The sequence below is a fragment of the Camelus bactrianus genome, unplaced genomic scaffold (genome assembly GCF_048773025.1).
Source record: "Camelus bactrianus isolate YW-2024 breed Bactrian camel unplaced genomic scaffold, ASM4877302v1 HiC_scaffold_41, whole genome shotgun sequence".
Lineage (NCBI taxonomy): Eukaryota > Metazoa > Chordata > Mammalia > Artiodactyla > Camelidae > Camelus > Camelus bactrianus.
Genome location: NW_027413957.1, coordinates 7106797 through 7125407, shown reverse-complemented (window position 1 = coordinate 7125407; position 18611 = coordinate 7106797).

The following is an 18611-nucleotide window of genomic DNA, read 5'->3' as shown; positions in this document are numbered from 1 at the left end:
CAGCCGTGTTCCGGAATTCTGAGTGTGGGGAGGATCCGTCTTCTGTCTGCAGCACCCGGGATCTCCTAGGAGCCCTTCGAGAGTCTTCCCGAGTCCCTCCCAGTGCGGGAAGCCGGGGAACTGCGGGGGTTGGGCTGGAAATTCAGGTAGCATCTAGTGCCTCCCCATGGACAGGGGAGGTAATTAGCGGTCTTCCCCATGCCAGGGAACACCTGTGACACCAGTCAGCTGCGTGGACGGCGGCCCCAAACCTCGACCACACAGTCAGCCGTGTCCCGGAATTCTGAGTGTGGGGAGGTTCTGTCTTCTGTCTGCAGCACACGGGATCTCCTAGGAGCCCTTCGAGTGTCTTCCCAGAGTCCCTCCCACTTCGGGCTGCCGGTGAAAGGAGGGGGTTGTGCTGAAAAAGCAGGTAGCATCTTGTGCCTCCCAATGGACAGGGGAGGTAATTAGCGGACTTCCCCCTGCCAGGGAACACCTGTGACACCAGGCAGCTGCGTGGAGGGCGGCCCCGAACCTCCCCCACACAGTCAGCCGTGTTCCGGAATTCTGAGTGTGGGGAGGTTCCGTCTTATGTCTGCAGAATCCGGGTTCACCTAGGAGCCCTTCGAGTGTCTTCCCCCAGTCCCTCACTGTGCGGGCTGCCGGGGAATGGCGGAGGTTGGGCTGGAAAAGCAGGTAGCATCTTGTGCCTCCCCATGGACAAGGGACGTAATTAGCGGACTTCCCCCTGCCAGGGAACACCTGTGACACCAGGCAGCTGCGTGGAGGGCGGCCCCGAACCTCCCCCACACAGTCAGCCGTGTTCCGGAATTCTGAGTGTGGGGAGGTTCCGTCTTCTGTCTGCAGCTCCCGGGTTCTCCTAGGAGCCTTTCGAGTGTCTTCCCCCATTCCCTCACTTTGCGGGCTGCCGGGGAAAGGAGGGGGTTGGGCTGGAAAAGCAGGTAGCATCTTGTGCCTCCCCATGGACAGGGGAGGTATTTAGCGGAATTCCCCCTGCCAGGGAACAACTGTGACACAAGGCAGCTGCGTGGTGTGCGGCCCTAAACCTCACCCACACAGTCACACGTGTTCCAGATTTCTGAGTGTGGGGAGGTTCCGTCTTCTGTCTGCAGCACCCGGGTTCTCCTAGGAGCCTTTCGAGTGTCTTCCCCCAGTCCCTCCCTGTGCGGGCTGCCGGGGAAAGGCGGGGGTTGGGCTGGAAAAGCAGGTAGCATCTTGTGCCTCCCCATGGACAACGGAGGTAATTAGCGGACTTCCCCCTGCCAGGGAACACCTGTGACACCAGGCAGCTGCGTGGAGGGCGGCCCCGAACCTCCCCCACACAGTCAGCCGTGTTCCGGAATTCTGAGTGTGGGGAGGTTCGGTCTTCTGTCTGCAGCACCCGGGATTTCCTAGGAGCCCTTCGAGAGTCTTCCCCGAGTCCCTCCCAGTGCGGGCAGCCAGGGAAAGGCGGGGTTTGGACTGGAAACGCAGGTAGCATCTAGTGCCTCCCCATGGACAGGGGAGGTAATTAGCGGACTTCCCCCTGCCAGGGAACACCTGTGACACCAGGCAGCTGCGTGGAGGGCGGCCCCGATCCTCCCCCACACAGTCAGCCGTGTTCCGGAATTCTGAGTGTGGGGAGGTTCCGTCTTATGTCTGCAGCACCCGGGTTCACCTAGGAGCCCTTCGAGTGTCTTCCCCCAGTCCCTCACTGTGCGGGCTGCCGGGGAAAGTAGGGGGTTGGCCTGGAAAAGCAGGTAGCATCTTGTGCCTCCCCATGGACAGGGGAGGTAATTAGCGGACTTCCCCTTGCCAGGGAACACCTGTGACACCAGGCAGCTGCGTGGAGGGCGGCCCCGAACCTCCCCCACACAGTCAACCGTGTTCCGGAATTCTGAGTGTGGGGAGGTTCCGTCTTCTGTCTGCAGCACACGGGATCTCCTAGGAGCCCTTCGAGTGTCTTCCCAGAGTCCCTCCCTTTGCGGGCTGCCGGGGAAAGGCGGGGGTTGCGCTGGAAAAGCAGGTAGCTTCTTGTGCCTCCCCATGGACAGGGGAGGTAATTAGCGGACTTCCCCCTGCCAGGGAACACCTGTGACACCAGGCAGCTGCGTGGAGGGCGGCCCCGAACCTCCCCCACACAGTCAGCCGTGTTCCGGAATTCTGAGTGTGGGAGGATCCGTCTTCTGTCTGCAGCACACGGGATCTCCTAGGAGCCCTTCGAGTGTCTTCCCAGAGTCCCTCCCTGTGCGGGCTGCCGGGGAAAGGCGGGGGTTGGGCTGGAAAATCAGGTAGCATCTTGTGCTTCCCCATGGACAAGGGAGGTAATTAGCGGACTTCCCCCTGCCAGGGAACACCTGTGATACCAGGCAGCTGCGTGGAGGGCGGCCCCGAACCTCCCCCACACAGTCAGCCGTGTTCCGGAATTCTGAGAGTGGGGAGGTTCCGTCTTCTGTCTGCAGCACCCGGGATCTCCTAGGAGCCCTTCGAGTGTCTTCCCAGAATCCCTCCCACTTCGGGCTGCCGGTGAAAGGAGGGGGTTGTGCTGAAAAAGCAGGTAGCATCTTGTGCCTCCCAATGGACAGGGGAGGTAATTAGCGGACTTCCCCCTGCCAGGGAACACCTGTGACACCAGGCAGCTGCGTGGAGGGCGGCCCCGAACCTCCCCCACACAGTCAGCCGTGTTCCGGAATTCTGAGTGTGGGGAGGTTCCGTCTTATGTCTGCAGCATCCGGGTTCACCTAGGAGCCCTTCGAGTGTCTTCCCCAAGTCCCTCCCTGTGCGGGCTGCCGGGGAATGGCGGAGGTTGGGCTGGAAAAGCAGGTAGCATCTTGTGCCTCCCCATGGACAAGGGACGTAATTAGCGGACTTCCCCCTGCCAGGGAACACCTGTGACACCAGGCAGCTGCGTGGAGGGCGGCCCCGAACCTCCCCCACACAGTCAGCCGTGTTCCGGAATTCTGAGTGTGGGGAGGTTCCGTCTTATGTCTGCAGCACCCGGGTTCACCTAGGAGCCCTTCGAGTGTCTTCCCCCAGTCCCTCACTGTGCGGGCTGCCGGGGAAAGTAGGGGGTTGGCCTGGAAAAGCAGGTAGCATCTTGTGCCTCCCCATGGACAGGGGAGGTATTTAGCGGACTTCCCCTTGCCAGGGAACACCTGTGACACCAGGCAGCTGCGTGGAGGGCGGCCCCGAACCTCCCCCACACAGTCAACCGTGTTCCGGAATTCTGAGTGTGGGGAGGTTCCGTCTTCTGTCTGCAGCACACGGGATCTCCTAGAAGCCCTTCGAGTGTCTTCCCAGAGTCCCTCCCTGTGCGGGCTGCCGGGGAAAGGCGGGGGTTGGGCTGGAAAAGCAGGTAGGTTCTTGTGCCTCCCCATGGACAGGGGAGGTAATTAGCGGACTTCCCCCTGCCAGGGAACACCTGTGACACCAGGCAGCTGCGTGGAGGGCGGCCCCGAACCTCCCCCACACAGTCAGCCGTGTTCCGGAATTCTGAGTGTGGGAGGATCCGTCTTCTGTCTGCAGCACACGGGATCTCCTAGGAGCCCTTCGAGTGTCTTCCCAGAGTCCCTCCCTGTGCGGGCTGCCGGGGAAAGGCGGGGGTTGGGCTGGAAAATCAGGTAGCATCTTGTGCCTCCCCACGGACAGGGGAGGTAATTAGCGGACTTCCCCCTGCCAGGGAACACCTGTGACACCAGGCAGCTTCGTGGAGGGCGGCCCCGAACCTCCCCCACACAGTCAGCCGTGTTCCGGAATTCTGAGTGTGGGGAGGATCCGTCTTCTGTCTGCAGCACCCGGGATCTCCTAGGAGCCCTTCGAGAGTCTTCCCCGAGTCCCTCCCAGTGCGGGCAGCCGGGGAACTTCGGGGGTTGGGCTGGAAACTCAGGTAGCATCTAGTGCCTCCCCATGGACAGGGGATGAAATTAGCGGTTTTCCCCCTGCCAGGGAACACCTGTGACACCAGTCAGCTTCGTGGACGGCGGCCCCAAACCTCGACCACACAGTCAGCCGTGTTCCGGAATTCTGAGTGTCGGCAGGTTCCGTCTTCTGTCTGCAGCACCCGGGATCTCCTAGGAGCCCTTCGAGAGTCTTCCCCGAGTCCCTCCCAGTGCGGGCAGCCAGGGAATGGCGGGGTTTGGGCTGGAATAGCAGGTAGCATCTAGTGCCTCCCCATGGACAGGGGAGGTATTTAGCGGAATTCCCCCTGCCAGGGAACACATGTGACACAAGGCAGCTGCGTGGTGTGCGGCCCTAAACCTCACCCACACAGTCACACGTGATCCAGATTTCTGAGTGTGGGGAGGTTCCGTCTTCTGTCTGCAGCACCCGGGATCTCCTAGGAGCCCTTCGAGAGTCTTCCCCGAGTCCCTCCCAGTGCGGGCAGCCAGGGAATGGCGGGGTTTGGGCTGGAAAAGCAGGTAGCATCTAGTGCCTCCCCATGGACAGGGGAGGTATTTAGCGGAATTCCCCCTGCCAGGGAACACCTGTGACACAAGGCAGCTGCGTGGAATGCGGCCCTAAACCTCACCCACACAGTCACACGTGTTCCAGATTTCTGAGTGTGGGGAGGTTCCGTCTTCTGTCTGCAGCACCCGGGTTCTCCTAGGAGCCTTTCGAGTGTCTTCCCCCATTCCCTCCCTTTGCGGGCTGCCGGGGAAAGGCGGGGGTTGGGCTGGAAACTCAGGTAGCATCTAGTGCCTCCCCATGGACAGGGGAGGTAATTAGCGGACTTCCCCCTGCCAGGGAACACCTGTGACACCAGGCAGCTGCGTGGAGGGCGGCCCCGAACCTCCCCCACACAGTCAGCCGTGTTCCGGAATTCTGAGTGTGGGGAGGTTCCGTCTTCTGTCTGCAGCACCCGGGATCTCCTAGGAGCCCTTTGAGTGTCTTCCCCGAATCCCTCACACTGCGGGCTGCCGGGGAAAGGCGGGGGTTGGGCTGGAAACTCAGGTAGCATCTAGTGCCTCCCCATGGACAGGGGAAGTAATTAGCGGAATTCCCCCTGCCAGGGAACACCTGTGACAGCAGGCAGCTGCGTGGAGTGCGGCCCTAAACCTCACCCACGCAGTCACACGTGTTCCGGAATTCTGAGTGTGGGGAGGTTCCGTCTTCTGTCTGCAGCTCCCGGGTTCTCCTAGGAGCCTTTCGAGTGTCTTCCCCCATTCCCTCACTTTGCGGGCTGCCGGGGAAAGGAGGGGGTTGGGCTGGAAAAGCAGGTAGCATCTTGTGCCTCCCCATGGACAGGGGAGGTATTTAGCGGAATTCCCCCTGCCAGGGAACACCTGTGACACAAGGCAGCTGCGTGGTGTGCGGCCCTAAACCTCACCCACACAGTCACACGTGTTCCAGATTTCTGAGTGTGGGGAGGTTCCGTCTTCTGTCTGCAGCACCCGGGTTCTCCTAGGAGCCTTTCGAGTGTCTTCCCCCAGTCCCTCCCTGTGCGGGCTGCCGGGGAAAGGCGGGGGTTGGGCTGGAAAAGCAGGTAGCATCTAGTGCCTCCCCATGGACAACGGAGGTAATTAGCGGACTTCCCCCTGCCAGGGAACACCTGTGACACCAGGCAGCTGCGTGGAGGGCGGCCCCGAACCTCCCCCACACAGTCAGCCATGTTCCGGAATTCTGAGTGTGGGGAGGTTCGGTCTTCTGTCTGCAGCACCCGGGATTTCCTAGGAGCCCTTCGAGAGTCTTCCCCGAGTCCCTCCCAGTGCGGGCAGCCAGGGAAAGGCGGGGTTTGGACTGGAAACGCAGGTAGCATCTAGTGCCTCCCCATGGACAGGGGAGGTAATTAGCGGACTTCCCCCTGCCAGGGAACACCTGTTACACCAGGCAGCTGCGTGGAGGGCGGCCCCGAACCTCCCCTACACAGTCAGCCGTGTTCCGGAATTCTGAGTGTGGGGAGGATCCGTCTTCTGTCTGCAGCACCCGGGATCTCCTAGGAGCCCTTCGAGTGTCTTCCCCGAATCCCTCACACTGCGGGCTGCCGGGGAAAGGCGAGGGTTGGGCTGGAAACTCAGGTAGCATCTAGTGCCTCCCCACGGACAGGGGAGGTAATTAGCGGACTTCCCCCTGCCAGGGAACACCTGTGACACCAGGCAGCTGCGTGGAGGGCGGCCCCGAACCTCCCCCACACAGTCAGCCGTGTTCCGGAATTCTGAGTGTGGGGAGGTTCCGTCTTCTGTCTGCAGCACCCGGGATCTCCTAGGAGCCCTTCGAGTGTCTTCCCCGAATCCCTCACACTGCGGGCTGCCGGTGAAAGGCGGGGGTTGGGCTGGAAACTCAGGTAGCATCTAGTGCCTCCCCATGGAGAGGGGAGGTAATTAGCGGACTTCCCCCTGCCAGGGAACACCTGTGACACCAGGCAGCTGCGTGGAGGGCGGCCCCGAACCTCCCCCACACAGTCAGCCGTGTTCCGGAATTCTGAGTGTGGGGAGGTTCCGTCTTATGTCTGCAGCACCCGGGTTCACCTAGGAGCCCTTCGAGTGTCTTCCCCCAGTCCCTCACTGTGCGGGCTGCCGGGGAAAGGCGGGGGTTGGGCTGGAAAAGCAGGTAGCTTCTTGTGCCTCCCCATGGACAGGGGAGGTAATTAGCGGACTTCCCCTTGCCAGGGAACACCTGTGACACCAGGCAGCTGCGTGGAGGGCGGCCCCGAACCTCCCCCACACAGTCAGCCGTGTTCCGGAATTCTGAGTGTGGGAGGATCCGTCTTCTGTCTGCAGCACACGGGATCTCCTAGGAGCCCTTCGAGTGTCTTCCCAGAGTCCCTCCCTGTGCGGGCTGCCGGGGAAAGGCGGGGGTTGGGCTGGAAAATCAGGTAGCATCTTGTGCCTCCCCATGGACAAGGGAGGTAATTAGCGGACTTCCCCCTGCCAGGGAACACCTGTGACACCAGGCAGCTGAGTGGAGGGCGGCCCCGAACATCCCCCACACAGTCAGCCGTGTTCCGGAATTCTGAGAGTGGGGAGGTTCCGTCTTCTGTCTGCAGCACCCGGGATCTCCTAGGAGCCCTTCGAGTGTCTTCCCAGAATCCCTCCCACTTCGGGCTGCCGGTGAAAGGAGGGGGTTGTGCTGAAAAAGCAGGTAGCATCTTGTGCCTCCCAATGGACAGGGGAGGTAATTAGCGGACTTCCCCCTGCCAGGGAACACCTGTGACACCAGGCAGCTGCGTGGAGGGCGGCCCCGAACCTCCCCCACACAGTCAGCCGTGTTCCGGAATTCTGAGTGTGGGGAGGTTCCGTCTTATGTCTGCAGCATCCGGGTTCACCTAGGAGCCCTTCGAGTGTCTTCCCCAAGTCCCTCCCTGTGCGGGCTGCCGGGGAATGGCGGAGGTTGGGCTGGAAAAGCAGGTAGCATCTTGTGCCTCCCCATGGACAGGGGAGGTAATTAGCGGACTTCCCCTTGCCAGGGAACACCTGTGACACCAGGCAGCTGCGTGGAGGGCGGCCCCGAACCTCCCCCACACAGTCAACCGTGTTCCGGAATTCTGAGTGTGGGGAGGTTCCGTCTTCTGTCTGCAGCACACGGGATCTACTAGGAGCCCTTCGAGTGTCTTCCCAGAGTCCCTCCCTGTGCGGGCTGCCGGGGAAAGGCGGGGGTTGGGCTGGAAAAGCAGGTAGCATCTTGTGCCTCCCCATGGACAGGGGAGGTAATTAGCGGACTTCCCCTGCCAGGGAACACCTGTGACACCAGGCAGCTGCGTGGAGGGCGGCCCCGAACCTCCCCCACCCAGTCAGCCGTGTTCCGGAATTCTGAGTGTGTGGAGGATCCGTCTTCTGTCTGCAGAACCCGGGATCTCCTAGGAGCCCTTCGAGTGTCTTCCCCGAATCCCTCACACTGCGGGCTGCCGGGGAAAGGCGGGGGTTGGGCTGGAAACTCAGGTAGCATCTAGTGCCTCCCCACGGACAGGGGAGGTAATTAGCGGACTTCCCCCTGCCAGGGAACACCTGTGACACCAGGCAGCTGCGTGGAGGGCGGCCCCGAACCTCCCCCACACAGTCAGCCGTGTTGCGGAATTCTGAGTGTGGGGAGGTTCCGTCTTCTGTCTGCAGCACCCGGGTTCTCCTAGGAGCCTTTCGAGTGTCTTCCCCCATTCCCTCCCTTTGCGGGCTGCCGGGGAAAGGAGGGGGTTGGGCTGGAAAAGCAGGTAGCATCTTGTGCCTCCTCATGGACAAGGGAGGTAATTAGCGGACTTCCCCCTGCCAGGGAACACCTGTGACACCAGGCAGCTGCGTGGAGGGCGGCCCCGAACCTCCCCCACACAGTCAGCCGTGTTCCGGAATTCTGAATGTGGGGAGGTTCCGTCTTCTGTCTGCAGAACCCGGGATCTCCTAGGAGCCCTTCGAGTGTCTTCCCCGAATCCCTCCCACTGCGGGCTGCCGGTGAAAGTCGGGGGTTGGGCTGGAAAAGCAGGTAGCATCTTGTGCCTCCCCATGGACAGGGGAGGTAATTAGCGGACTTCCCCCTGCCAGGGAACACCAGTGACACCAGGCAGCTTCGTGGAGGGCGGCCCCGAACCTCCCCCACACAGTCAGCCGTGTTCCGGAATTCTGAGTGTGGGGAGGATCCGTCTTCTGTCTGCAGCACCCGGGATCTCCTAGGAGCCCTTCGAGAGTCTTCCCCGAGTCCCTCCCAGTGCGGGCAGCCAGGGAATGGCGGGGTTTGGGCTGGAAAAGCAGGTAGCATCTAGTGCCTCCCCATGGACAGGGGAGGTATTTAGCGGAATTCCCCCTGCCACGGAACACCTGTGACAAAAGTCAGCTGCGTGGAATGCGGCCCTAAACCTCACCCACACAGTCACACGTGTTCCAGATTTCTGAGTGTGGGGAGGTTCCGTCTTCTGTCTGCAGCACCCGGGTTCCCCTAGGAGCCTTTCGAGTGTCTTCCCCCATTCCCTCCCTTTGCGGGCTGCCGGGGAAAGGCGGGGGTTGGGCTGGAAACTCAGGTAGCATCTAGTGCCTCCCCATGGACAGGGGAGGTAATTAGCGGACTTCCCCCTGCCAAGGAACACCTGTGACACCAGGCAGCTGCGTGGAGGGCGGCCCCGAACCTCCCCCACACAGTCAGCCGTGTTCCGGAATTCTGAGTGTGGGGAGGTTCCGTCTTCTGTCTGCAGCACCCGGGATCTCCTAGGAGCCCTTCGAGTGTCTTCCCCGAATCCCTCACACTGCGGGCTGCCGGGGAAAGGCGGGGGTTGGGCTGGAAACTCAGGTAGCATCTAGTGCCTCCCCATGGACAGGGGAAGTAATTAGCGGACTTTCCCTTGCCAGGGAACACCTGTGACACCAGGCAGCTGCGTGGAGGGCGGCCCCGAACCTCCCCCACACAGTCAGCCGTGTTCCGGAATTCTGAGTGTGGGGAGGTTCCGTCTTATGTCTGCAGCACCCGGGTTCACCTAGGAGCCCTTCGATTGTCTTCCCCCAGTCCCTCACTTTGCGGGCTGCCGGGGAAAGGAGGGGGTTGGGCTGGAAAAGCAGGTAGCATCTTGTGCCTCCCCATGGACAGGGGAGGTAATTAGTTGACTTCCCCTTGCCAGGGAACACCTGTGACACCAGGCAGCTGCGTGGAGGGCGGCCCCGAACCTCCCCCACACAGTCAACCGTGTTCCGGAATTCTGAGTGTTGGGAGGTTCCGTCTTCTGTCTGCAGCACACGGGATCTCCTAGGAGCCCTTCGAGTGTCTTCCCAGAGTCCCTCCCTGTGCGGGCTGCCGGGGAAAGGCGGGGGTTGGGCTGGAAAAGCAGGTAGCATCTTGTGCCTCCCCATGGACAGGGGAGGTAATTAGCGGAATTCCCCCTGCCAGGGAACACCTGTGACACCAGGCAGCTGCGTGGAGGGCGGCCCCGAACCTCCCCCACACAGTCAGCAGTGTTCCGGAATTCTGAGTGTGGGGAGGATCCGTCTTCTGTCTGCAGCACCCGGGATCTCCTAGGAGCCCTTCGAGTGTCTGACCCGAATCCCTCACACTGCGGGCTGCCGGGGAAAGGCGGGGGTTGGGCTGGAAACTCAGGTAGCATCTAGTGCCTCCCCATGGACAGGGGAGGTAATTAGCGGACTTCCCCCTGCCAGGGAACACCTGTGACACCAGGCAGCTGCGTGGATGGCGGCCCCGAACCTCCCCCAAACAGTCAACCGTGTTCCGGAATTCTGAGTGTCGGGAGGTTCCGTCTTCTGTCTGCAGCACACGGGATCTCCTAGGAGCCCTTCGAGTGTCTTCCCAGAGTCCCTCCCTTTGCGGGCTGCCGGGGAAAGCGAGGGTTGGGCTGGAAAAGCAGGTAGCATCTTGTGCCTCCCCATGGACAAGGGAAGTAATTAGCGGAATTCCCCCTGCCAGGGAACACCGGTGACACCAGGCAGCTGCGTGGAGGGCGGCCCCGAACCTCCCCCACACAGTCACCCGTGTTCAGGAATTCTGAGTGTGGGGAGGTTCCGTCTTCTGTCTGCAGCACCCGGGATCTCCTAGGAGCCCTTCGAGTGTCTTCCCCGAATCCCTCCCACTGCGGGCTGCCGGGGAAAGGCGGGGTTTGGGCTGGAAACTCAGGTAGCATCTAGTTCCTCCCCATGGACAGGGGAGGTAATTAGCGGACTTCCCCCTGCCAGGGAACACCTGTGACACCAGGCAGCTGCGTGGAGGGCGGCCCCGATCTTCCCCCACACAGTCAGCCGTGTTCCGGAATTTTGAGTGTGGGGAGGTTCCGTCTTCTGTCTGCAGCACCCGGGATCTCCTAGGAGCCCTTCGAGTGTCTTCCCCCATTCCCTCCCTTTGCGGGCTGCCGGGGAAAGGAGGGGGTTGGGCTGGAAAAGCAGGTAGCATCTTGTGCCTCCCCATGGATAAGGGAGGTAATTAGCGGATTCCCCCTGCCAGGGAACACCTGTGACACCAGGCAGCTGCGTGGAGGGCGGCCCCGAACCTCCCCCACACAGTCAGCCGTGTTCCGGAATTCTGAGTGTGGGGAGGTTCCGTCTTCTGTCTGCAGCACCCGGGATCTCCTAGGAGCCCTTCGAGTGTCTTCCCCGAATCCCTCCCACTGCGGGCTGCCGGTGAAAGTCGGGGGTTGGGCTGGAAAAGCAGGTAGCATCTTGTGCCTCCCCATGGACAGGGGAGGTAATTAGCGGACTTCCCCCTGCCAGGGAACACCTGTGACACCAGGCAGCTTCGTGGAGGGCGGCCCCGAACCTCCCCCACACAGTCAGCCGTGTTCCGGAATTCTGAGTGTGGGGAGGTTCCGTCTTCTCTCTGCAGCACCCGGGATCTCCTAGGAGCCCTTCGAGAGTGTTCCCCGAGTCCCTCATAGTGCGGGCAGCCGGGGAACTGCGGGGGTTGGGCTGGAAACTCAGGTAGCATCTAGTGCCTCCCCATGGACAGGGGAGGTATTTAGCGGTCTTCCCCCTGCCAGGGAACACCTGTGACACCAGTCAGCTGCGTGGACGGCGGCCCCAAACCTCGACCACACAGTCAGCCGTCTTCCGGAATTCTGAGTGTGGGGAGGTTCTGTCTTCTGTCTGCAGCACCCGGGATCTCCTAGGAGCCCTTCGAGAGTCTTCCCCCAGTCCCTCCCAGTGCGGGCAGCCAGGGAATGGCGGGGTTTGGGCTGGAAAAGCAGGTAGCATCTAGTGCCTCCCCATGGACAGGGGAGGTATTTAGCGGAATTCCCCCTGCCAGGGAACACCTGTGACACAAGGCAGCTGCGTGGAGTGCGGCCCTAAACCTCACCCACACAGTCACACGTGTTCCAGATTTCTGAGTGTGGGGAGGTTCCGTCTTCTGTCTGCAGCACCCGGGTTCTCCTAAGAGCCTTTCGAGTGTCTTCCCCCAGTCCCTTCCAGTGCGGGCTGCCGGGGAAAGGAGTGGGTTGGGCTGGAAAAGCAGGTAGCATCTTGTGCCTCCCCATGGACAGGGGAGGTAATTAGCGGAATTCCCCTTGCCAGGGAACACCTGTGACACCAGGCAGCTGCGTGGAGGGCGGCACCGAACCTCCCCCACACAGTCAACCGTGTTCCGGAATTCTGAGTGTGGGGAGGTTCCGTCTTCTGTCTGCAGCACACGGGATCTCCTAGGAGCCCTTCGAGTGTCTTCCCAGAGTCCCTCCCTGTGCGGGCTGCCGGGGAAAGGCGGGGGTTGGGCTGGAAAAGCAGGTAGCATCTTGTGCCTCCCCATGGACAAGGGAGGTAATTAGCGGACTTCCCCCTGCCAGGGAACACCTGTGACACCAGGCAGCTGCGTGGAGGGCGGCCCCGAACCTCCCCCATGCAGTCACCCGTGTTCAGGAATTCTGAGTGTGGGGAGGTTCCGTCTTCTGTCTGCAGCACCCGGGATCTCCTAGGAGCCCTTCGAGTGTCTTCCCCGAATCCCTCCCACTGCGGGCTGCCGGGGAAAGGCGGGGGTTGTGCTGGAAACTCAGGTAGCATCTAGTGCCTCCCCATGGACAGGGGAGGTAATTAACGGACTTCCCCCTGCCAGGGAACACCTGTGACACCAGGCAGCTGCGTGGAGGGCGGCCCCGAACCTCCCCCACACAGTCAGCCGTGTTCCGGAATTCTGAGTGTGGGGAGGTTCCGTCTTATGTCTGCAGCACCCGGGTTCACCTAGGAGCCCTTCGAGTGTCTTACCCCAGTCCCTCACAGTGCGGGCTGCCGGGGAATGGCGGGGGTTGGGCTGGAAAAGCAGGTAGCATCTTGTGCCTCCCCATGGACAGGGGAGGTAATTAGCGGACTTCCCCCTGCCAGGGAACACCTGTGACACCAGGCAGCTGCGTGGATTGCGGCCCTGAACCTCCCCCACTCAGTCAACCGTGTTCCGGAATTCTGAGTGTGGTGAGGTTCCGTCTTCTGTCTGCAGCACCCGGGATCTCCTAGGAGCCTTTCGAGTGTCTTTCCCCAGTCCCTCCCTGTGCGGGCTGACGGGGAAAGGCGGGGGTTGGCCTGGAGAAGCAGGTAGCATCTTGTGCCTCCCCATGGACAAGGGAGGTAATTAGCGGACTTCCCCCTGCCAGGGAACACCTGTGACACCAGGCAGCTGCGTGGAGAGCGGCCCTAAACCTCACCCACACAGTCACACGTGTTCCAGATTTCTGAGTGTGGGGAGGTTCCGTCTTCTGTCTGCAGCACACGGGATCTCCTAGGAGCCCTTCGAGTGTCTTCCCAGAGTCCCTCCCTGTGCGGGCTGCCGGGGAAAGGCGGGGGTTTGGCTGGAAAAGCAGGTAGCATCTTGTGCCTCCCCATGGACAAGGGAGGTAATTAGCGGACTTCCCCCTGCCAGGGAACACCTGTGACACCAGGCAGCTGTCTGGAGGGCGGCCCCGAACCTCCCCCACACAGTCAGCCGTGTTCCGGAATTCTGAGTGTGGGGAGGATTCGTCTTCTGTCTGCAGCACCCGGGATCTCCTAGGAGCCCTTCGAGTGTCTTCCCCGAATCCCTCACATTGCGGGCTGCCGGGGAAAGGCGGGGGTTGGGCTGGAAACTCAGGTAGCATCTAGTGCCTCCCCATGGACAGGGGAGGTAATTAGCTGACTTCCCCCTGCCAGGGAACACCTGTGACACCAGGCAGCTGCGTGGAGGGCGGCCCCGAACCTCCCCAACACAGTCAGCCGTGTTCCGGAATTCTGAGTGTGGGGAGGTTCCGTCTTATGTCTGCAGCACCCGGGTTCACCTAGGAGCCCAACGAGTGTCTTCCCCCAGTCCCTCATTGTGCGGGCTGCCGGGGAAAGGAGGGGGATGGGCTGGAAAAGCAGGTAGCATCTTGTGCCTCCCCATGGACAGGGGAGGTAATTAGCGGAATTCCCCCTGCCAGGGAACACCTGTGACAGCAGGCAGCTGCGTGGAGTGCGGCCCTAAACCTCACCCACGCAGTCACACTTGTTCCGGAATTCTGAGTGTGGGGAGGTTCCGTCTTCTATCTGCAGCACCCGGGTTCTCCTAGGAGCCCTTCGAGTGTCTTCCCCCAGTCCCTCACTGTGCGGGCTGCCGGGGAAGAGCGGAGGTTGGGCTGGAAAAGCAGGTAGCATCTTGTGCCTCCCCATGGACATGGGAGGTAATTAGCGGACTTCCCCTTGCCAGGGAACACCTGTGACACCAGGCAGCTGCGTGGAGGGCGGCCCCGAACATCCCCCACACAGTCACCCGTGTTCAGGAATTCTGAGTGTGGGGAGGTTCCGTCTTCTGTCTGCAGCACCCGGGATCTCCTAGGAGCCCTTCGAGTGTCTTCCCCGAATCCCTCCCACTGCGGGCTGCCGGTGAAAGTCGGGGGTTGGGCTGGAAAAGCAGGTAGCATCTTGTGCCTCCCCATGGACAGGGGAGGTAATTAGCGGACTTCCCCCTGCCAGGGAACACCTGTGACACCAGGCAGCTTCGTGGAGGGCGGCCCCGAACCTCCCCCACACAGTCAGCCGTGTTCCGGAATTCTGAGTGTGGGGAGGTTCCGTCTTCTGTCTGCAGCACCCGGGATCTCCTAGGAGCCCTTCGAGAGTGTTCCCCGAGTCCCTCATAGTGCGGGCAGCCGGGGAACTGCGGGGGTTGGGCTGGAAACTCAGGTAGCATCTAGTGCCTCCCCATGGACAGGGGAGGTATTTAGCGGTCTTCCACCTGCCAGGGAACACCTGTGACACCAGTCAGCTGCGTGGACGGCGGCCCCAAACCTCGACCACACAGTCAGCCGTCTTCCGGAATTCTGAGTGTGGGGAGGTTCTGTCTTCTGTCTGCAGCACCCGGGATCTCCTAGGAGCCCTTCGAGAGTCTTCCCCGAGTCCCTCCCAGTGCGGGCAGCCAGGGAATGGCGGGGTTTGGGCTGGAAAAGCAGGTAGCATCTAGTGCCTCCCCATGGACAGGGGAGGTATTTAGCGGAATTCCCCCTGCCAGGGAACACCTGTGACACAAGGCAGCTGCGTGGAGTGCGGCCCTAAACCTCACCCACACAGTCACACGTGTTCCAGATTTCTGAGTGTGGGGAGGTTCCGTCTTCTGTCTGCAGCACCCGGGTTCTCCTAAGAGCCTTTCGAGTGTCTTCCCCCAGTCCCTTCCAGTGCGGGCTGCCGGGGAAAGGAGTGGGTTGGGCTGGAAAAGCAGGTAGCATCTTGTGCCTCCCCATGGACAGGGGAGGTAATTAGCGGAATTCCCCTTGCCAGGGAACACCTGTGACACCAGGCAGCTGCGTGGAGGGCGGCACCGAACCTCCCCCACACAGTCAACCGTGTTCCGGAATTCTGAGTGTGGGGAGGTTCCGTCTTCTGTCTGCAGCACACGGGATCTCCTAGGAGCCCTTCGAGTGTCTTCCCAGAGTCCCTCCCTGTGCGGGCTGCCGGGGAAAGGCGGGGGTTGGGCTGGAAAAGCAGGTAGCATCTTGTGCCTCCCCATGGACAAGGGAGGTAATTAGCGGACTTCCCCCTGCCAGGGAACACCTGTGACACCAGGCAGCTGCGTGGAGGGCGGCCCCGAACCTCCCCCATGCAGTCACCCGTGTTCAGGAATTCTGAGTGTGGGGAGGTTCCGTCTTCTGTCTGCAGCACCCGGGATCTCCTAGGAGCCCTTCGAGTGTCTTCCCCGAATCCCTCCCACTGCGGGCTGCCGGGGAAAGGCGGGGGTTGTGCTGGAAACTCAGGTAGCATCTAGTGCCTCCCCATGGACAGGGGAGGTAATTAACGGACTTCCCCCTGCCAGGGAACACCTGTGACACCAGGCAGCTGCGTGGAGGGCGGCCCCGAACCTCCCCCACACAGTCAGCCGTGTTCCGGAATTCTGAGTGTGGGGAGGTTCCGTCTTATGTCTGCAGCACCCGGGTTCACCTAGGAGCCCTTCGAGTGTCTTACCCCAGTCCCTCACAGTGCGGGCTGCCGGGGAATGGCGGGGGTTGGGCTGGAAAAGCAGGTAGCATCTTGTGCCTCCCCATGGACAGGGGAGGTAATTAGCGGACTTCCCCCTGCCAGGGAACACCTGTGACACCAGGCAGCTGCGTGGATTGCGGCCCTGAACCTCCCCCACTCAGTCAACCGTGTTCCGGAATTCTGAGTGTGGTGAGGTTCCGTCTTCTGTCTGCAGCACCCGGGATCTCCTAGGAGCCTTTCGAGTGTCTTTCCCCAGTCCCTCCCTGTGCGGGCTGACGGGGAAAGGCGGGGGTTGGCCTGGAGAAGCAGGTAGCATCTTGTGCCTCCCCATGGACAAGGGAGGTAATTAGCGGACTTCCCCCTGCCAGGGAACACCTGTGACACCAGGCAGCTGCGTGGAGAGCGGCCCTAAACCTCACCCACACAGTCACACGTGTTCCAGATTTCTGAGTGTGGGGAGGTTCCGTCTTCTGTCTGCAGAACACGGGATCTCCTAGGAGCCCTTCGAGTGTCTTCCCAGAGTCCCTCCCTGTGCGGGCTGCCGGGGAAAGGCGGGGGTTTGGCTGGAAAAGCAGGTAGCATCTTGTGCCTCCCCATGGACAAGGGAGGTAATTAGCGGACTTCCCCCTGCCAGGGAACACCTGTGACACCAGGCAGCTGTCTGGAGGGCGGCCCCGAACCTCCCCCACACAGTCAGCCGTGTTCCGGAATTCTGAGTGTGGGGAGGATTCGTCTTCTGTCTGCAGCACCCGGGATCTCCTAGGAGCCCTTCGAGTGTCTTCCCCGAATCCCTCACATTGCGGGCTGCCGGGGAAAGGCGGGGGTTGGGCTGGAAACTCAGGTAGCATCTAGTGCCTCCCCATGGACAGGGGAGGTAATTAGCTGACTTCCCCCTGCCAGGGAACACCTGTGACACCAGGCAGCTGCGTGGAGGGCGGCCCCGAACCTCCCCAACACAGTCAGCCGTGTTCCGGAATTCTGAGTGTGGGGAGGTTCCGTCTTATGTCTGCAGCACCCGGGTTCACCTAGGAGCCCAACGAGTGTCTTCCCCCAGTCCCTCATTGTGCGGGCTGCCGGGGAAAGGAGGGGGATGGGCTGGAAAAGCAGGTAGCATCTTGTGCCTCCCCATGGACAGGGGAGGTAATTAGCGGAATTCCCCCTGCCAGGGAACACCTGTGACAGCAGGCAGCTGCGTGGAGTGCGGCCCTAAACCTCACCCACGCAGTCACACTTGTTCCGGAATTCTGAGTGTGGGGAGGTTCCGTCTTCTATCTGCAGCACCCGGGTTCTCCTAGGAGCCCTTCGAGTGTCTTCCCCCAGTCCCTCACTGTGCGGGCTGCCGGGGAAGAGCGGAGGTTGGGCTGGAAAAGCAGGTAGCATCTTGTGCCTCCCCATGGACATGGGAGGTAATTAGCGGACTTCCCCTTGCCAGGGAACACCTGTGACACCAGGCAGCTGCGTGGAGGGCGGCCCCGAACATCCCCCACACAGTCACCCGTGTTCAGGAATTCTGAGTGTGGGGAGGTTCCGTCTTCTGTCTGCAGCACCCGGGATCTCCTAGGAGCCCTTCGAGTGTCTTCCCCGAATCCCTCCCACTGCGGGCTGCCGGGGAAAGGCGGGGGTTGGGCTGGAAACTCAGGTAGCATCTAGTGCCTCCCCATGGACAGGCGAGGTAATTAGCGGGCTTCCCCCTGCCAGGGAACACCTGTGAAACCAGGCAGCTGCGTGGAGTGCGGCCCTGTACCTCCCCCACTCAGTCAACCGTGTTCCGGAATTCTGAGTGTGGGGAGGTTCCGTCTTCTGTCTGCAGCACCTGGGTTCTCCTAGGAGCCTTTCGACTGTCTTTCCCCAGTCCCTCACTGTGCGGGCTGACGGGGAAAGGCGGGGGTTGGCCTGGAGAAGCAGGTAGCATCTTGTGCCTCCCCATGGACAGGGGAGGTAATTAGCGGACTTCCCCCTGCCAGGGAACACCTGTGACACCAGGCAGCTGCGTGGAGGGCGGCCCTGAACCTCCCCTACACAGTCAGCCGTGTTCCGGAATTCTGAGTGTGGGGAGGTTCCGTCTTCTGTCTGCAGCACCCGGGATCTCCTAGGAGCCCTTCGAGTGTCTTCTCCGAATCCCTCCCACTGCGGGCTGCCGGGGAAAGATGGGGGTTGGGCTGGAAACTCAGGTAGCACCTAGTGCCTCCCCATGGACAGGGGAGGTAATTAGCGGACTTCTCCCTGCCAGGGAACACCTGTGACACCAGGCAGCTGCGTGGAGGGCGGCCCCGAACCTCCCCCACACAGTCAGCCGTGCTCCGGAATTCTGAGTGTGGGGAGGTTCCGTCTTCTGTCTGCAGCACCCGGCTTCACCTAGGAGCCCTTCTAGTGTCTTCCCCCAGTCCCTCACTGTGCGGGCTGCCGGGGAATAGCGGAGGTTGGGCTGGAAAAGCAGGTAGCATCTTGTGCCTCCTAATGGACAAGGGAGTTAATTAGCGGACTTCCCCCTGCCAGGGAACACCTGTGACACCAGTCAGCTGCGTGGACGGCGGCCCCAAACCTCGACCACACAGTCAGCCGTGTTCCGGAATTCTGAGTGTGGGGAGGTTCCGTCTTATGTCTGCAGCACCTGGGATGTCCTAGGAGCCCTTCGAGAGTCTTCCCCGAGTCCCTCCCAGTGCGGGCAGCCAGGGAAAGGCGGGGTTTGGGCTGGAAAAGCAGGTAGCATCTAGTGCCTCCTCATGGACAGGGGAGGTAATTAGCGGAATTCCCCCTGCCAGGGAACACCTGTGACACAAGGCAGCTGCGTGGAGTGCGGCCATAAACCTCACCCACACA